This window comes from Bombina bombina, chromosome 5 (assembly GCF_027579735.1).
Source record: "Bombina bombina isolate aBomBom1 chromosome 5, aBomBom1.pri, whole genome shotgun sequence".
NCBI lineage: Eukaryota > Metazoa > Chordata > Amphibia > Anura > Bombinatoridae > Bombina > Bombina bombina.
In genome coordinates this window covers 524,287,816-524,309,385 of record NC_069503.1, presented here as the reverse complement: position 1 = coordinate 524,309,385, position 21,570 = coordinate 524,287,816, and positions in this window count along the sequence as shown.

Sequence of the window (21,570 nt, the reverse complement as noted above, 5' to 3'; positions counted from 1 at the left end):
CCCTAAGATCCAACAACGATCTACTCCTTGCCTCTTTTACCATCACCTCCTCTCATGCTAGACTACAGGACTTCTCTCGTGCGGCACCAACCCTCTGGAACGCAATTCCTCGTGCTGTCAGACTTTCTCCCAACCTCTCCTCCTTTAAACGCTCCCTAAAGACCTTCTTGTTCAGGGAAGCCTGTAACTAATTAATTCCACTTGCCTAAGAGTTGCCCTCATCTAACTTCACACTAACATCATTCCCACCTTTGCAGTCCCCACCTCCTGTTTCTCACCCTCCTACCCATTTAGATTGTAAGTTCCCATGGGAACAGGGCTCCCAATTCCTCCTGTATTTGTTTGTTAAATTTTGTCTGGTGTCTCATATTATACTGTCCTTTTATCTTTGTTACCTATGAACAGCGCTGCGGAATCTCTTGGCGCTTTATAAATAAAGAATAATAATAATAACACTTAGGGAGAGGCCCATGTACGATTAATCTATTGAGCACCTATATCAATACATGCCTGTCAAGTGTTATGTGGAGGCGGATTCCTTCCATGACAACAGCACACATAAGGTTCTGATTGGTGGATGGTTATCCACCCATCCACATACGACCTATGAGAGGAGCTCATTACCTAGAGCATATCCATATCATCAGGTTTGTTCTAATGGCTACTAAATATATTAGTTGAAATAAATAGAGCCGTTGTATCGTATTTTAATATCAAATAAAAAAAGTTATATAACATATAAAATCTATTGCTACATAGCTATCAATACAGGGCCAATAATAATAATACATATGAAAAAAACATGCAGTTACTGCACTATTCATAATCAAGCAGCTGGGCTGCACACATACCAGCGTCTCCCCACAGGGCCTGTCATTTGCAAGCTGAAAAGCAAAGTCAGTGTTATAGTTTGTTTGGTCTCATCATGCTTTGGATCTCTATTAGGATTTTTTCACTATGTTTTTAAATATATTGTATTTATTCATTGTTTTAACATCATGCACACTATGAGCTTCTAGTGATGTTATGTTACACCACACTTTGGTCTTGTGTATTTATACTTGTATTTATTTTTATATATTCACTCCTATGTATATATTTACCTTTATTATGTACAAAAATATTTGTTTGATTTGCTCTCAGAATAGCACTGGTAGTGGGGCTCTGCACAACTACTAAATGTTATTTATTTATGTCATCTCTGAATAATTATGTGCATTTAAATGGAAAACTTTTGTCTGCTTATATGTTTTTGAAGACTGCAGTGAATGGATTGTTTACAAAGGTTACTATACCAACTAATTATGCACAGTTGTGACTAATGAATTGTCTTAATTGTTGCACCTATCAGATTGAGTTCTCATTATGCATATCCTGTTAAATAGCAAGTGAATTTTCATTATGAAATATATTTTTTAGCCTGAGGAAACAGCTCTTAATCAGCTGAGAAACGCGTCACTTTTTATTAAAGTTTTATACATTTTAATACACTTGCTTGCCCTTTGGTGTATTTTTTGTGAGTTCATAGTTGGGCTTTGCTGCTATTAGCCACCTGAGGAAGACCAGGACCTGCTGGGAGTTTTCCAGTCTGCTGGGCGACTGTTAGGTCCCAGCCTGCTGTTAATGCACCTGGAGGTGCATTGGATATTGTAAGTTTATTCTTTACTTACTTGTCTCTCTGTCTTAACAATACTGGGCTATGTGCATATACTTTGTGTCCACATAGGATATCTACTATCAATCCCCTCAGGGACATCTTCTGGGTATCCACTTCAATTCCACAGTGAGCTGGACCACTGCGAGGCTCCGGCCTGCATCAATAGCACCACAGGGTGCGCTGCTCTTGTGAGTATACATCTGGATTTGTGTTTATTGGAGCCACTTATCTTTGCATTACTAGGCCACGTCGGCGCCTCTGTTTTTTCTTTTTTTAGATTTATTTATTGTTTGCGATGTGGGGGGTGGCGGTTTAGGGGTTAATAGATTTATGTATTGTTTGTGATGTAGGGGGATGGTGACAGGTTTTTGGTCCACTTTTTTTTCTCAATAGATTTCAATGGGGAATGAAAAATGTTATGGCTATTTCGCAATCTCAGGTTTTAAATTGAGAAAAGTTTTTGAAAAACAACCTAGCTGTATGGGGTAACACATGCACGCACATGCCAAGTGGTTGTATTTTTCAAACTCGTAATGGCAGCGCTATGCAGAATGCAATAAAACCATATCACGCATGGGATTTGCTGCAATGTTTTTCTAGTGTGTGTGTGCAAAAGTCCTCCATGCACTCCTGGTCTCCAGTTTCAAGAAATATATGAAGCAAATATGAGCTGCAATTGTTGGGTGATGGTTTGGGGGCAGCAGATGTGCCAGTGCTTAGGGCAGCACAATAACTAAATATAGCACTGGGTGCAGCAGTACGTGCACCTGCCACTTACACGCTTAACTGTTTTATGTCCATCTGGTCATGCATATACATCACACAGCTGTGGGCTTTAAGGACCAAGTGACTTATATATACCTCCAGACAATCTAAAGATCTTTAGAATACCCAACTGTTCTTACAGTGAGGGCCATGGCACATTCACAGGGAGTCAACCAGCTTCCTGCCCTATGTGATGTCCCTTAAGTCCCCTGAGCCAATCAGCGAAGTTGTAACAAATACAGCCAATCAATAGATCAAAGTAAAATTTTGGTCCTTGAGGTATAAAATACTAGGTACATTTAGCTGTTATAAGAATTGAAATGTGACTTGCAGATTAGGGGCTGAATTTGTGTGATCAATATTAAAAGATGCAAATTTTATACATAAAACATTAGATGTAATGCAATGATTTTTACAGTCCAGGGTCGCTTTAATACATTTTAAAAATGTATTACATTTATTAATCATTATTATATATTAACAAAATAATTTATTATTTTCTAATGTTGAATATCATAATAGGTAGTGCATGTAGTCTTCACAATATAATATAATGTAACCAAAGGAAGGCACTTCTCAGCAAATAGTTTAATGAAACGATGAATGTTTTCGGGGACTCCCCCGTCCTCAGGCCATGGTCTGAGGACGGGGGAGACCCCAAAGACATTCATAGTTTCATTAAACTATTTGCTGAGAGAACGGCGAGTGCCTTCCTTTGGTTACATTATATTATATTTTTTGAAAATGCACCCCGGGAGTTGTTAACATAAAACACACACAACATAGCATAAACCACACACAACACAACAATAAAACATAAAACACACACAACACAACAATAAAACATAAAACACACACAACATAACATAAAACACAAAACACACACAACAGAACATAAAACACACACAAACAACATAAAACATAAAACACACAACATAATATAAAACACAAAACACACACAACATAAAACACAAAACACAAACAACATAACATAAAACATACACAACACAAAACAAAAAACACACACAACACAACATAAAACACAAAACACACACAACACAACATAAAACACACTCAACACAACATAAAACACACACAACATAAAACATAAAATATACACAACATAACATAAAACATAACACACATACAACACAACATAAAACATAACACACACAACACAACATAAAACATAACACACACAACACAACATAAAACATAACACACAACACAACATAAAACATAACACACAACACAACATAAAACATAACACACACAACACAACACATAAAACCCACACAACACATAAAACACACACAACATAACATAATACATATAACACTATATATTCAGAAAGAATTAAAAAAATAATCAAGTAAAAACATTATTTTCAAAGTTTTAATATATTAAAGCAGGACCCAACTCCTACAGCGGGTTAGATTTCAGCCCCCCACCAAAATTACTGTAAGTGGAACAAAGAAACTGACTTTTTTATTTGTAAATGCATATAAAAAACATAATGAGATGTTTGCATTTTCATATAATATGTGAACAATAAAACTAGACCTTATACATATACAGTACACTCAATGTTGTCAAAAACCACTGAAATAGAGGTACAAGCATTAAACATATCTAACATGGGCAGAACTGGTAATGGCTGTATAAACAGAATGCCTTAAAGCCTGTCCTACTGTAACTGAGATAATAATATTTGTGTTATAACACGAATATTAGAATTCTTCAAGTAATATATTACCTGACATAGTATATTCTCTCAGATAATATATAGTTACAACTCTGAAATTAATTAAATTCATACAAATAACTTACATAAACTAACTTTAAGAAAAAATATTAAATTATTAATTTCTAATTAAAATGTACAGATATAACAGGAAACTTGCATTGCTCTTGTGACAGACACTGCACTTTTGTGACATACATGCCAGAGATTTGCCCCAGACTAACAACATTCTTACTATTGAGTTGTCTGAGATTTGCAACAGAATTGCAGAGCCATTGCTATCAACTTGTCAACATATTGGAGACATGCAAAGCTCTTGCTGTTGACTTGTCAGAAAATTGCAGGAGACTTGCAGAGCTCTTGCTGTTGACTTGTCAACCATTTGCAGGAGACTTGCAGAGCTCTTGCTGTTTACTTGCCAAAAAAATGCTGCAAACCTGCAGAGCTCTTGCTGTTGACTTAAATATTTGCAGAAGACTTGTAGAGCTCTTGCTGCTGACTTGTCTCAAAATTACAAATTACCTTTTGCTAGAGACTTGCCACACAAAATTGCGGCAAGTTGAAAAAGTGTCAACTAGAACTTGTGCTGCAATAATGCTGCAAGAAAACACACTTGCCAGTTCAAACTTGCAGCAAGTTAAGCAGACTTAAAAGGACACTGTGATGAGAGCAGGATGTGATGTCACTAGTTTGTGGGTGGGGCTTAGGTCCGGTGTCTGTGTCGCAGTTAGTTTAGTACAATCAACCTGATTAGATGTGTATTGTTATGCTCTGCAATAAAATAGAGTTGTACCATCATTGCTGTGTCCTGCATATGTCCTGCATCTCATGACATGGTGTCAGAAGTTCTGGACTGCGCTTCTGTTCCTGATCGATTGCAATGTCAAAGTTTACCCCACCTGAGCCTTTTGACTTCTCTCAGCCTGCAGCTTGGCCCACATGGCGTCAGCGGTTTCAGCGCTTCAGGATTGCTTCCAAAGTGAACAAGGAGAGTGGTGAAGTACAAGTTAATTCTCTTTTATACTCTATGGGGAAAGATGTGGAGCCTGTGTTCAATGCTTTTACTTTCCAAGAAGGGGAAGAATTTAACTTTGATATAGTTATGGATAAACTCAGTGCCCACTTTGTGCCCAAAAGAAATGTGATTCATGAGAGAGCTTGTTTTCACAAACGTAATCAGCATGTGGGAGAATCTGTGGAGTCATTTGTGCACAGCCTGTATGAATTAGCTGAATTCTGTGAGTTTGGTGTTGCTAAAGAAGAGCAAATCAGAGACAGAATAGTTATTGGAATTGCAGATGCTGAAGTCTCCCTGAAGCTGCAGTTAGAGCCTGATTTAAAGTTAGACGGGGCTATTAGGATGGCCCGCCAGAGTGAACTGGTGAAAAAGCAAAGTGCTGACCTGAGGTCTGAGAGTATTGTGGATGAAGTGCAACAGTCTAGGAAAACTGCTAGTGAAAGGCACAGTGTGAGCGGTAGATCTAAATTACTGGAAAGGCCTAGAAGTGGATGGGCGCAACATGGGCGATGCACACGGTGCTACCGGGCTCATGATCAGAGTGCTATATGCCCGGCCAGAGATAGAAGGTGCAGAAAATGCAACAGAGTAGGCCATTTTGAAGTGGTGTGTAAAACTGAATACATTAAGGAGATGCAGGTGGACAGTGACCAGGAGGGTCAGGAAGTGTCTTTTGTGGGGTCTGTTGTGGAGCGGACAAGCTCAGAGGAAGATTGGAAAGTTACTTTTACTGTAATGGGAGCCAAAGTTGATTTTAAGATTGACACAGGAGCAGATATCACTGTAATGTCTTTTGCTGAATTTATGAAACTGCCTCGACAGCCCCAGCTGACGAAGGTTACTACAAATGTCCATAGTCCTGGTGGCCGCATTGATTGTGTGGGGAAATTTCTTGCCAGCTGTGAGTACAAGCAAAGGAAGTTTACCATGTGGGTGCATGTGATCCGAGGTCAGTGTGTTAACAGTTTATTGAGCAGAAAAGCAGCCTGTGACTTGGGCCTCGTGGCCAGAGTGAATGAGATTTCCGAAGATATGTTTGGCGAGTTGGGCCTACTGAACTGCAAACCTGTCCGTATAGCACTTAAAAGTGACGCAGTCCCATACAGTATTTCTACCCTTCGTAGAATCCCGTTCCCGCTCATGCCTCAAGTGGAGAAAGAGCTTATGCGCATGAAGTCTATGGGGGTTATTGAAGAGGTTGTTGAAGCGACTGATTGGTGTGCCCCCATTGTTCCAGTTGCAAAGAAAAACGGAAAGGTGCGCATCTGAGTGGACCTGAAAAGGTTGAATGAAGCAGTAAAGAGAGAGTGATTTGTGCTGCCGACATTAGAAGATATAGCTCCAAAGTTGGCTGGGGCGAAGTTCTTTTCCACATTAGACGATTCTAGCGGCTTTTGGCAGATCCCCCTGGATCCAAAGTGCCGCAAACTGACTACCTTTATCACACCGGTAGGTCGGTTCTGCTTCTGCAGACTCCCCTTTGTGATATCCTCCGCTCCTGAAATCTTTCAAAGGGAAATAAGTTCTCTCCTGAGTGACCACGTGGGCACAGCGGTCGTCATGGATGACATTCTAGTGTATGGGTCTACAGTGGAGGAGCATGATCAGCGTTTAAGTTGTGTGCTACAGACTATCAAAGAGTCTGGGCTGAAGCTGAATAAAGAAAAATGTAATTTTAGGAAAACTGAATTGTGCTACTTTGGGCATATCATCAACGGGGATGGCATCAAGCCAGACCCCGAGAAAATTTGTGCTATTGAACAGATGAAAAGCCCTTCGGATGTGCATGAGCTGAGACAGATATTGGGCCTTGTAAACTACGTGGGCAAGTTTCTTCCAGATTTATCAACAGTTTTACACCCTGTCACAGAGTTGCTTAAGAAAGACGTTGCCTGGGTCTGGGGACCTTCACAAGAAAAAGCTTCAAAAAGCAGTTATGGGTTGGGGGCTTCACTCCTGCAGCTGAATGACAACAAACTACAGCCTATCGCCTACTGTTCCCGTACACTGACGGCTGCAGAGTCAAAATACGCCCAAATTGAGAAAGAGTGCCTGGCTGCAGTTTGGGCCTGTGAGCGCTTTCAGCGTTATCTAGTGGGTTTGGAGAAATTTAGTCTGGAAACTGACCACAAACCGCTAGTCCCTCTAATCAATTCTTATGACATTGACAAAACACGTTTGAGATGCCAGAGACTTTTAAAGAGACTGCTCAGGTTCAATGTTCAGGCAGTGCATGTGCCGGGGAAACAACTGGTTGTGGCAGATACACTATCCAGGCTCCTGCTGGCTGCTGCTGAAGAGTCCTCCACGGAATCGGATGTGAAAGTGTATGTTGATTCAGTTCTGGCCTCTAAGTCCATTTCTTCAAGGAAACTGGAAGAGATAAAGAAAGAGACATATTTGGACACAGATCTGCAAGAAGTTATAAGGTACATAAAAGAAGGCTGGCCCGAGAGCCGGGCAGCCTGGATGTCTTTAAATGCTTACCAGCCAGAGAGGTCGCAGCTCAAGGAGCTGGAGGGGTTGGTGCTGTTCCAAGACCGCATTGTAATTCCTGTCAGTATGAGGAAGGAGATGTTAAACAGGATTCACGATGGCCATTTAGGCATTACAAAGTGCAGAGAAAGGGCAGCTACAGCCGTGTGGTGGCCTGGGATCAGCTCCGACATTGCAAATCACGTGTCTAAATGTGCCTTTTGCCGGGAACGCCGGCCTACTCAGAGAAGGGAGCCCTTGATGTCTACTCCGCTGCCTGCGGGGCCGTGGCAGAAAATAGCTGCTGATTTGTGTGAACTGCACGGGAAAAAGTTTCTTGTTGTGATCGACTACTATTCCAGGTATTTGGAAATTGCACCCCTGAATGATATCACAAGTCAGGCCGTTATCATTCGCCTGAAGAGCTTGTTCGCCCGCTGGGGCATTCCAATGGAGCTGGTGAGTGATAATGGTATGCAGTTCGCTTCTACAGAGTTCAGTGCTTTCAGCAGGGAATATGATTTTGTACATTCCACGTCAAGTCCACATTATCCACAGGCCAACGGAATGGCTGAAAGGGCAGTTCAAACAACAAAATTCATTCTAAAGCAATCTGAGCCGTACCTAGCCCTCTTGTCATACAGGGCGACGCCCATTCAAGCCACCGGGTTTAGCCCAGCACAGCTGATGCTAGGACGCCAGATTTGCACCACTTTACCCTCAGTGGGTGTCTTCAAGCCGCCTGGCCCTGTTCCTCGGGACGAAGTCCTTAGGAGGGATGAAGAGGCCAAAAAGGGTTATCGTTTCTTCTACGACAGGAGACATTCTGTCAGGCCTTTACAGGAACTGAAAGCGGGCCAAAGTGTCAGAATTAAACTGGATGATGAGAAGAAATGGAAGACGCCTGCTACGGTAGTGGGCCGCTCTCCAGAACCAAGGTCTTACACAGTCCTTACAGATGGAGGGACGGTTACACGCCGTAACCGAAGACATCTTCAGCCTGTACCTGAGAGTCTGGAACCGGATACCTCAGTACCACCGCCGGTGGGATCCCCTGTTCTAAGAGAGGTGCCTTCCCCTTAGCAAGATCACAGCGGGGATATATATTTGCCTCCAGCAGACTCTTGTTCACCATCTTCTGTATCAGAGGACAGTTCATGCAAAGTTACATCAAGCGGAAGAGTGGTGAAACTTCCGGCCCGATACAGGGACTGACTTTAGCTAGAACAGTGACCGGAAGTATGGGCAGAATAATCCCATGGTCACTGTGGACTAGGGTAGTCTACCCCGATGTCCAAGTCAGGATGTAATTTATTTGTTCATGTTTTCTAATCTATCTGATGTTCAAAAACAAAAATGTTGTTGTATACCCTGTTGGTGTACCTTGTTATTTATTTTATGCAAATGTATGCTTTGCCTTTGAAAAAGGGGAAGATGTGATGAGAGCAGGATGTGATGTCACTAGTTTGTGGGCGGGGCTTAGGTCCGGTGTCTGTGTCGCAGTTAGTTTAGTACAATCAACCTGACTAGATGTGTATTGTTATGCTCTGCAATAAAATAGAGTTGTACCATCATTGCTGTGTCCTGCATATGTCCTGCATCTCATGACAGACACTAAACCCAAAATTTTTCTTTCATGATTCAGATAGAGCATGCAATTTTAAGTAACTTCCTAATTTACTCCTATTATCAATTTTTCTTCGTTCTCTTGCTATCTTTATTTAAAAAGCAGGAATATGATGCATAGGAGCCGGCCCATTTTTTGTTGAGAACCTGGGTTATGCTTGCTTATTGGAGAGTAAATGAAAGCATCAAATAAGCAAGCGCTATTCGTGGTTCTGAACCTAAAATGTGCTTGCTGCTAAGATTTACATTCCAGCTTTTAAAATAAAGATAGCAAGCGAACAAAAAAAATTGATAATAGGAGTAAATTAGAAAGTTGCTTAAAATTTCATGCTCTATCTGAATCATTAAAGAAAAAATTTGGGTTCAGTGTCCCTTTAAAGTGAAAATTTGCGGGGGCGTGGCCTGACCAAGCTAAGAAATGGCCGCATAATTTGTGAGCTCTGTTCAGCTCATCGAATAAATGTTTATTTTGGAGCCCTAAACATTAGCCAAACATGCTAAAACAAAGAACAATAATCTAAATCCTGACCTAGCCGATCTAACCACCTCAAGAACGATAGCTGAGCACAGAGGAAGGCGGGAGACAAGTTATGAGGAAAACCCCATGACATGACATAGCAGCGGAAACTCAGCGACTACACCAAGTGGCACCAGACAACTACAAACTACTTGCCCTGCAGCATCGAAAGGTCCTCGGGAGCGATAGGGGACCGCAGTGCAACGGTGGGAACCTCCGGAGAATAAGAGCAGCAGAGAAAGTTAGAAGGAGCTGCGCAACACCGCACGCACAACAATGCAGCATGGGGAAATCCAAGATGGCGCCGAGGATCGCAACGATCTGAGACTGTGAGCGGAGCTCCTGGACAGGTAAACACGGTCTCCTGCACTAAAGGGCACAAGAGGGGAGGCTGAGGATCACCCAAAAAAAGAATAAACGCTGTTGCCAGAGGACAGTATCCCCACATAAACCGTCACACTATATGATAACCAGGGGTCAGGAGTAAGCCATAGAGGGAGCCTAAGAAGGGGAGAAAATAGAATCGATAGCCTCAGAAAGACAAAACATAGAGACACCAAATAAAGTATCACACTCCCTAAGAAAAGTCTCTGAGACCTACATACTTTTCCTGGAATAAGGGACTAATAGTGAAAAACAGTTAAGAGTGAGTGCACCTATTGGATTGAGACAGCTCAACCCTGATAAACAGCTGTTCCTTCAAACAACTGTGAGGGATTGATGGGGTAAAAAAAAAGTGAGGGGAGCTGTGTGTATTTCAATACATAAATAATATGTGTTACTGTGACCTTTAAATGAGCTTCTCGTATTGGTTTCAAAATTCAATCATAATATATATTGCGCTGTGATAAGGTAAACAAATAGGTGAAAATTGGGTGAAAAATAGTGAAAATATGACTACAAGAGGTTAAAAAACAAAATATTTAATTGTTGCCATACAAAACAATATTGGACTAGATAATATATTCTGATAGGATAATAAGTGATAAAGAGCTCTATTACCTTGCGTATATTATATATTAAAATTCCTTAATCACAAGTTAAAATTGACAATAAATTCACAATAAATTCATGCTATAGTGTTCAAAGCATATGATAAAAACATATGATATAAACAGATTAAGTTAATATAATTAACGTAGGAGGTGGAAATAAATGTTCATCTGATGAATTGCAAGTATCTTTTGATGTGACTTTAAATGTGACTTTTAGTTGGAAATGAAATTACTCACAGTTTGCTTGAAATAATTTTTCCAGGTGTCTGATTGGTTGAAACAGACAAGCCTTTATGTGAATAAAAAAAATTTTCGCTGTAGTTAAAACTTGTAGATCGAAATTGTAGATGAAGATAACAACTACTGGATGGTAAAGATGCTGAAACTGTTTACCTAAACTGGGTTTGCAGGAGTTTCAGTTGTTGATAAATGTATCAAGAAGGCTGAAGCCGAAACGCGTAGATTTGCCCCTAGTGTGCACTCCAACAACTCAAGTCTGCATCTGAGACTACCCAGGATTGAACACGAAAAAATCCGTTACCGGTGATTGCTATACACCGAGCACCACAAGACTTAAAGTGGACACTCACCAGACCTGAAGCTCCAGCAAACCTTGAAAAAGGTATACAGCTCCAGCAACTCTTAAGAAAAGATTTTTATAACCAACAGGTGGTCTGAAACTCCTGCAAACCTTTCCTAATTAAACAGTTTCACTACAGATCAACCATCAATCACTGAAACTCCAGCAAACCCTGGGAGGGTATATAGTTTCAGCTACAAACAGACACCTACAAAGAGAAGCGTTCAAACACCTCACGCAACCAGAAAAATAGAAACTCCAGCAAATAAATACAAGGTAAACAGTTTCTATAATTAAGTCATACCAACAACTGAAACTCCTGCAAACCAAGTCTTAGATAACAGTTTAAATATACAGAACCAAGTTTTATCAACAACTGAAACTCCTGCAAACCCAGTTTGGGTAAACAGTTTCAGCATCTTTACCATCCAGTAGTTGTTATCTTCATCTACAATTTCTATCTACAAGTTTCAACTACAGCGGAAAAATTATTTTATTCACATAAAGGCTTGTCTGTTTCAACCAATCAGACACCTGGAAAAATTATTTCATGCAAACTGTGAGTAATTTCATTTCCAACTAAAAGTCACATCTAAAGTCACATCAAAAGATACTTGCAATTCATCAGATGAACATTTATTTCCACCTCCTACGTTAATTATATTAACTTAATCTGTTTATATCATATGTTTTTATCATATGCTTTGAACACTATAGCATGAATTTATTGTGAATTTATTGTCAATTTTAACTTGTGATTAAGGAATTTTAATATATAATATACGCAAGGTAATAGAGCTCTTTATCACTTATTATCCTATCAGAATATATTATCTAGTCCAATATTGTTTTGTATGGCAACAATTAAATATTTTGTTTTTTAACCTCTTGTAGTCATATTTTCACTATTTTTCACCCAATTTTCACCTATTTGTTTACCTTATCACAGCGCAATATATATTATGATTGAATTTTGAAACCAATACGAGAAGCTCATTTAAAGGTCACGGTAACACATATTATTTATGTATTGAAATACACACAGCTCCCCTCCCTGGAATAAGGGACTACCCAGCTGTACAACTAAGACACAAACATAAACCTACTCCAGCTTTCCTGATAAACTAGAGAAGCTTACAAGGACTCTTATCATAAAAAGCAGTTGATTATGCAATATTAACTAGGATTCACCTATTAACCTAGCAAAAACTTCTGCCGCCCAAAACTGCAAAAGACATTAAACTACTAATCTGCGGCCTCTATATTGCACCACTAACACCAGGTGCCAGAAAACCCTTTTTTTTACAATGTCAGCCAGAAGATTAATAAAGGGTGACAAAACAACTAAATCATCTACAGTTAATGCCTACTTTAAAACAACTGTAAACCCCAAATTAAACATAGCGGAGGATATGGAAGAGGGGGACCAAGAAACATCAGATATGGAACACCCTGATTCCAATGAAGACACCACCCCAGTGACCAAAGCTGATTTGAAAGGCTTATTCTCAAAACAGGACATTGCAGCCAATTTTGAAAAGCTCTGGAATAAAATAGATAACATGCATACAGCAATGACCAATAGCTTATCCGAAATCAAATAAGAGATTGCTGAACTTGGAGGGCGGATGGACACACTGGAGGAACAAACAGACACCTTAGTTGAAGATATCACTAATGTCAACCAAACCGTGGCCACCCACCACCAGGAGCTAATCGAGATCCACGAAAAACTCGAAGACTTAGAAAACAGGAGTAGGAGGAACAATATTAGGCTGAAAGGAGTTCCAGAGAGCATCCTTAACAAAGACCTCCTCTCCTATGTAGCACAACTGTTTCACCAGGTGACAGAAGGATCAGAAAACTTCAACATGGGAATTGAAAGAGCCCATAGAGCCCTCAAACCCAAACCCAAGGAGGGTATGCCCCCCAGAGATATAATTATCAAAATGGCGCTATTCCAAGATAAAGACAAAATCCTACAGGGTGCACGTAAGAACCCCACCTTGAAATTCCAAGGGAACGTAATACAGTTCTATCAAGACCTCAGCATCAGAACCCTCCAGCGAAGAGGTGCCCTGAGACCGCTAACACAGCTGCTCAGAAAACATCAAATATTATACAAGTGGGGCTTCCCCTTTGCCCTGTATATCACCAAAGACTCCAGAACAATTACTCTCAGGGACCCATCAGACATTCCGGAGGTTTGTCAAATCCTTGACCTAGAAGCCCCAAAATTAACATCTCCTGCTCCCCTGCAAAGACTAATGAAACCAGCGGACCAGATTTCGAAAGCTCAATGGACAAGATCGACTAGGAAGAAACAAAAAACTTAAACATACCTCTTTGGGACTTATTAGGGGTTATAAAGACCCCATATGCCACTCTTTGTCACAGATACCACAAGTTAACATAGTGATAGCCAAAGAATTGCAAGTTCTTAAAGGACACTTTCTCTACCAGCACCACAACGTGTGAACACACAAGCACATAAAGAGACTGGCTTACTTTCTACGGAGAGAACAGCTCTGTAGATACAGAGATATTAGATAACTTGGAATGAGACTTTGCTCACAAACACTACCCTATTGATAGGGGCCCCTTTTCTAAATTACCAGTATTCAACTCGGTGCAGCTGAACTGACACCCCCAGTTAATTAAGACTCACTGTTATTGCACTTTAAACGTTTTTTTAACATGTTTTTCCCTGTTCCTCTTGTTCTTTTTCTATCTTTCCCCCTATTCTCCCCTGCAGAAACGAGAGAGGCAGATCCAAACTGTTGGGCCCATTGCCTAGCGGTGCCGTTTTGCTGCTGCTGGTGCTTATTTCTGTGTTCAGATGTCGAAAGGGAGAGGTCTTAACAGTTAAGGTTCACCATGAAGGTAGATATGATGCCCTCACCAGTAAGGTCTACAACACTAGAGAGTAGGAAACCTAGAGAGGTCTCATGCGGACCAGGTAAGCTAACAACCCACAAACAACACATAAATGGAAGGTGATTTGACTATAGCCACACATAACGTACGTGGCCTCAACACTGACACTAAGAGATTAGCTTTTAAACAATACACTTTGCTTAAAGCCAAGGTACTGTTTCTACAAGAAACACATTTTGTAAAACCCCAACTCCCCTACTACTGGACTAAAAATGACCCCACACATTTTCATGCGACTACCAAGTCGAAAAAGAGGGGAGTCTCGATTCTCATCCACTCCTCAGTCAACTACATACACAAATCCACCACTGCAGACACTGAAGGCAGATACTTAATCTTAAAGGGACAGTTGGATAATGTAGATGTTGTTCTGTGCAATGTTTACGCGCCCAATGAACAACAACACATTTTTTTCGCCAACATATCGCAACTCATTACACAGTGGTCACAAGTCAGAATAATTATGGCGGGCGATTTTAACATACCCATCCCACCACAGAACACACAGAGACCAAAGACAACGTCGAACAAACTGTTAAGACGAGACAGTATAATACGGAACATTCAGAGCTCACTTAACTCACACTCACTAATAGACTCTTGGTACATCTTAAATGGCGACACCAGAGACACGACTTTTTATTCGGCAGCACATAACACCTACTCCCAACTAGACTATGTCTTTACAAGTCAAATCATGCAGCCGATCCTCAAATCCTCCAGCATTTGTCCCTGCGTATGGTCGGATCACTCTGTGGTGGTTCTTAAGATGACTGGTCTGGTTGACCCAAATAGATCTAGATCCTGGACTTACGACCCAAACTTGCACAAAAACCCACTGGTTTATTCCTCCACCTTGCAACATCTAACTGAATTTTGGGACATTAATACAGACTCTACTGACAATCCGACGTGCGTATGGGCAGCACAAGGGGCATCCTCATAAAGGAAAAAACTATACATAATAAAAAGACAAGGCGTGACTTGTTGCAAACACATGAGGACATAGCACATTTGGAGAGACAACACAGACTAACGGGGAACCCCACCATACTGAATACCCTGCAAAACAAAAGGGACTCACTGGCTAAATTACTGAACTCCCAGGCCAATAGAGCTATAATGAAACTAAAATCACAGTATTTTATATACGCTAACAAGCCAGACAAATTCTTAGCCCATAAACTTAGAGAAAAATATAAAACAGCTAATATCCCAATCATAGAAAGGCCAGACAGCACAAACACTACCCATCCCCAAGAAATAGTTGACGCCTTTGGAGACTTCTACGCTCAGCTTTACGACGGTCATAAAGTAACACATAGTCCACAGATAGAGAACCTCACACAGAGCTTTTTAGCAACCCCCTCATTAGCTAAACTAACAGAAGACGACAAAAAGACGTTGAATGAACCCATTTCGACGTTAGAGGTCGTATTAGCGATAAAAGCTTTAAAATCAGGGAAAGCCGCGGGACCAGATGGATTCCCAGGGGAATATTACAAGCTGTTTAGAAAAGAACTTATTCCTCATCTGACCAAATTCTGCAACCACATTATGCAAGGATACCCAATCCCAACTGAATTGCTACAAGCCAAAATTATAATCATACCCAAACCAGGCAAAGACCAAAAAAAATGCTCTAGCTATCACCCTATCTCCCTGATTAACCAGGATATAAAAATTTTTACTAAGATCCTGGCAAACAGGTTAGCAAACATACTGCCCAAACTAATACATAAAGACCAAGTGGGATTCATTAGAGACAGAGAAGCCCCAGACGTCAGACGAATTGTGGACACGGTCCACCACCTCTGTGACACAAAAACGCCTTCTCTGCTTCTCGCGTTGGACGCAGAGAAGGCGTTCGATAGGGTAGACTGGAGGTACATGACTACAACCTTGACACATATGAACTTTGGGGGCCCTTTTATGGACGCCATCAAAACCATATACACTAACCCGTTGGCCCTGGTGTCCTCCAATGGCTATAGATCTAAACTATTTCCAATTTTAAACGGGACCAGGCAGGGATGCCCCTTGTCCCCCTTGCTATTAGCGTTATGTATCGAGTCCCTAGCAGCTAAGATAAGGGCGAATCCCGACATAGTAGGATTTAAAGTAGGCAACTCAAATTACAAGATCAGCCTTTTCGCGGACGACATTCTACTCACTTTGACCAGACCCATGCACTCACTACCCAACCTATTTGAAACACTAGGAGAGTTCTCTTTAATTTCTGGCTATCGCATCAACACCGATAAATGCGAAATGTTACCAATAGCACTCCCCCCACACACAACGAAATTAATCCAAATAAACTTTGAGCTAAAGGAATCTAAAGGTCCCATGAAATACTTAGGGATGGGAATAACGGCACAGACCCAACAATTATACAAAGCCAATTATATCCCTCTGTACAAAGCTATCAGAAAAGACCTGCAGACATGGAAGAAGCATAACTTCTCCTGGATGGGGAGAATATCGGCAGTGAAGATGACTGTGTTGCCCCGTCTGCTCTATCTTTTCAGAGCTCTCCCCATACGCATTTTATACCCTGACTTAGAGAAACTTCAATCAGAGATTTTGTCATTTATCCGAGGTAAAAAGATTGCCAGAATAGCAGGGAGAACCTTGACAAATCATAGAAGCCTGGGCGGTTTGGGAGTTCCTAACTTAATAGAATACTATAAGGCAGCTAGACTGGCCCAAGATACATTAATACTTAGAGTCAGAGAGGAAGCCCTTTGGATACAGCTAGAATCAGATATGAGGGGGGGGGACAAGACAGACGCAATACTATGGGATTGCAGAGACAACACACGCGAGACAAAGCAACACCAACCAATCACAACTGAGACCACTCAGGTCCTATGGTCAGAATTAGCACACAAAAGGGAGTTGTGCCCATTAGACTCAACATTGAGACCCATTAGATACCTTCTTCACAAAGACCTGCAAAGAACAATTAATAAATGGGAAAACAAGGGACTGTACCGGGTGGCAGACTTTTTACTACAGAATAAAGTGATGACTTATGCCCAATTAAAGGACAAACTAACCCCAGACCCTTTGCACTGGTACTTATACCTCCAAATATCATCAGCAATACACACCTACATACAGTCAATCCAAACCAAAGGTAGACTTACCCTGGAGCACATATGTAGCTCTACAGGCAGACCAAAACAATCCATCTCTAAAATATACCTCGATATACAGAAACTAAAGACCACAGCTAAGACACCTCTCATGCAGAGGTGGGAAGCAGACCTAGACATTAGACTAGAGCCAGAACAATGGCATATAACCCTGGCGACAGCCACTAAAGGCTTACTGAGTGCTGACCTTAGAGAAAACACCCTGAAGACGATATTCAGATGGTACCTAACACCCCTAAGAACGACACATATGACATGAACTAACTCTAGACAATGCTATAGAGGATGCGGAGAAGTTGGCACATATCGCCACATGCTCTGGGACTGTCCTGAGGTTCAGACTATATGGCAGTCACTATCCAACCTAGTCAGCTATCTATTAGACGAACGGGTGCAGATTAGTATAGCTCAAGCTTTAATCCACGAACGTTTACCTCACCTCAATAGACCAATAAACACTTTCATTAGAATTCTGTGCACGGTAGTGAGAACCTGCATAGCTAAATATTGGAAAGTAGGTACACCGTCATGGCAAGAGATTAATAATAAAATTCAGCACACATATAACATGTACGACCTAGCAGCATGGTCCCTAGACACTAAAAACTCGAATGACGAAATCTGGTTCTACTGGAACTATAGAAATGGCTTTAATCACCCACCCCTGCCGACAACTTAATCCCAGACCTCTAATTGCTAGTCGGATACATCTGAACTATTAGTGGCAGCTGGCCTGCTTCCCCCTATGTCTAAGGTTACTAATAGCACTCACTATCCTCTTTGTTTTCTTGCTTCCCCTCCTTTGTACTTTCCCTTATTTCCTTCCTTTCAATTACTGGAAGATCTACCCACCCTTAGAAAATACCATGTTTGATTTTAAGTTATATATAAATAATGGAGGATGAAAGTGATAGGAACTTCTTTACTATACCTCCTGTTATGAGGTACTATACACTGAAAATTTATAGCCTTTGTAATACCTTGTCATTTATATTGTTGTAATTTGCGGCTAGATTTGACGCCGTATGTTCCTGTAAGCTTTCTCTTTCTCTGTTACCAATAAAAAATGATTTAAACATAAAGTGAAAATTTGCTACAAGTTTGTGGCAAGTTATCCTTGCTATCTGGGTATATATTACAAAAATGCTTCTATTCAAAACTGAAATGCATTCATGTGGATTTAAATTTTGACTGGAATGTCCCTTTAATGAAATCTGTGATGAGAAATTTTGGATAATAATACTCAGTCTTCATTGTAAGCCACCCTTAGCTGTAGCATTGCAAGCTGTCCTCCACAGGGATACTGGATAAACAGATTACCAAAGAATTGCACAAAGTCAAGTCACGAGACAGTTTCTCAACTGTGGCCCTCAAGAACCCCTAACAGGCCAAATTTTAATTATAGCTGAACTGGAGCACGTGAAATTATCAGCTGATCAGCAAACAAGCGCCTAGATTTAGAGTTTTGTCGATAAAGACTTGCGTTGCTAATGAGCCTTTTCTTCCAGCGCACCCTTAAGCCAACGCTGGTATTACGAGTTTTCTGAATGGCTGCGTCAGCCTCAGAAAAGTGAGCGTTGAGCCAAATTTAGCTCCACTTAAACCCTCAATACCAGCGTTGCTTACGGTAGCGGTAAGCTGGAAAAACGTGCTTGTGCACGATTTCCCCATAGGATACAATGGGGCTGAGCTGGCTGAAAAAAAAAAACTAACACCTGCAAAAAAGCAGCGTTCATCTCCTAACACAGCCCCATTGTTTCCTATGGGGAAACGTCTACACCTAACATGAACCCCGAGTCTAAACACCCCTAATCTTACACTTATTAACCCCTAATCTGCCGCCCCGCTATCGCTGACACCTGCATTATACTATTAACCCCTAATCTGCTGCTCCGGACACCGCCGCCACCTACATTATAGCTATGAACCCCTAATCTGCTGTCCCTAACATCGCCGACACCTATATTATATTTATTAACCCCTAATCTGTCCCCCCCCAACGTCGCCGCCACCTACCTACACTTATTAACCTTTAATCTGCCGACCGGACATTGCCGCCACTATAATAAATGTATTAACCCCTAAACCGCCACACTCCCGCCTCGCAAACACTATAATAAATTTTATTAACCCCTAATCTGCCCTCCCTAACATCGCCGCCACCTACCTACAATTATTAACCCCTAATCTCCAGCCCCCAATGTCGCCGCTACTATAATAAAAATTTTAACCCCTAAACCTAAGCCTAACCCTAACACCCCCCTAAGTTAAATATTATTTAAATAAAATGAAATAAAATTACTATAATTAAATAAATTAATCCTATTTAAAACTAAATACTTACCTATAAAATAAACCCTAATATAGCTACAATATAACTAATAATTACATTTTAGCTATTTTAGGATTTATATTTATTTTACAGGCAACTTTGTATTTATTTTAACTAGGTACAATAGCTATTAAATAGTTAATAACTATTTAATAGCTACCTAGTTAAAATAATTACAAAATTACCTGTAAAATAAATCATAACCTAAGTTACAAATACACCTAACACTACACTATCAATAAATTAATTAAATAAATTACCTACAATTATCTAAACTAAAATACAATTAAACTAAACTATATTACAAAAAATCCCCACTAAATTACAAAAAATAAAAAAATACAAGAATTTTAATCTAATTACACCTAATCTAAGCCCCCTAATAAAATAACCCCCCCCCCCAATAATAAAATTCCCTACCCTATACTAAATTACAAAAGTAATCAGCTCTTTTACCAGCCCTTAAAAGGGCTTTTTGCGGGGCATTGCCCCAAAGTAATCAGCTCTTTTACCTGTAAAAATAAATACAAGACCCCTCCCCCAACATTACAACCACCACCCACACACCCCTACTCTAAAACCCACCCGATCTCCCCTTAAAAAAAACCTAACACTAACCCCCTGAAGATCACCCTACCTTGAGCTGTGTTCACCCAGCCGGGCACCACTGGTCATCCGATCCATCCAGAAGTCTTCATCCGATGGGGCAGAAGAGGACATCCGGACCGGGAGAAGGCTTCATCCAAGCGGCATCTTCTATCTTCATCCATCCAGCGCGGAACAAGTCCATCTTCAAGACATCCGACGCAGAGCATCCTCTTCTTTCCACGGCTGACGACTGAATGAAGGTTCCTTTAAATGACATCATCCAAGATGGCGTCCCTTGAATTCCGAATGGCTGATAGGATTCTATAAGCCAATCGGAATTAAAGTAGGAAAAATCTGATTGGTTGATGCTATCAGCCAATCAGATTGAAGTTCAATCCGATTGGCTGATTGGATCAGCCAATAGAATTGACCTCACATTCTATTGGCTGATCCACTCAGCCAATCGGATTGAACTTCAATCCGATTGGCTGATAGCATCAACCAATCAGATTTTTCCTTCCATAATTCCGATTGGCTGATAGAATCCTATCAGCCAATCGGAATTCGAGGGAAGCCATCTTGGATGACGTCATTTAAAGGAACCTTCATTCAGTCGTCGGCCGTGGAAAGAAGAGGATGCTCCGCGTCGGATGTCTTGAAGATGGACCCGCGCCGGATGGATGAAGATAGAAGATGCCGCTTGGGTGAAACCTTCTCCTGGTCCGGATGTCCTCTTCTGCCCCATCGGATGAAGACTTCTGGAGGGATCGGATGACCAGTGGTGCCCGGCTGGGTGAACACGGCTCAAGGTAGGGTGATCTTCAGGGAGTTAGTGTTAGGTTTTTTTAAGCGGGGATCGGGTGGGTTTTAGAGTAGGGGTGTGTGGGTGGTGGGTTGTAATGTTGGGGGGGTCTTGCATTTATTTTTACAGGTAAAAGAGCTGATTACTTTGGGGCAATGCCCCGCAAAAAGCCCTTTTAAGGGCTGGTAAAAGAGCTGATTACTTTTGTAATTTAGTATAGCGTAGGGAATTTTATTATTTTGGGGGGCTTTTTAATTTTATTAGGGGGCTTAGATAGGTGTAATTAGATTAAAATTCTTGTAATATTTTTTTATTTTTTGTAATTTAGTGGGGGGTTTTTGTAATATAGTTTAGTTTATTTCATTGTATTTTA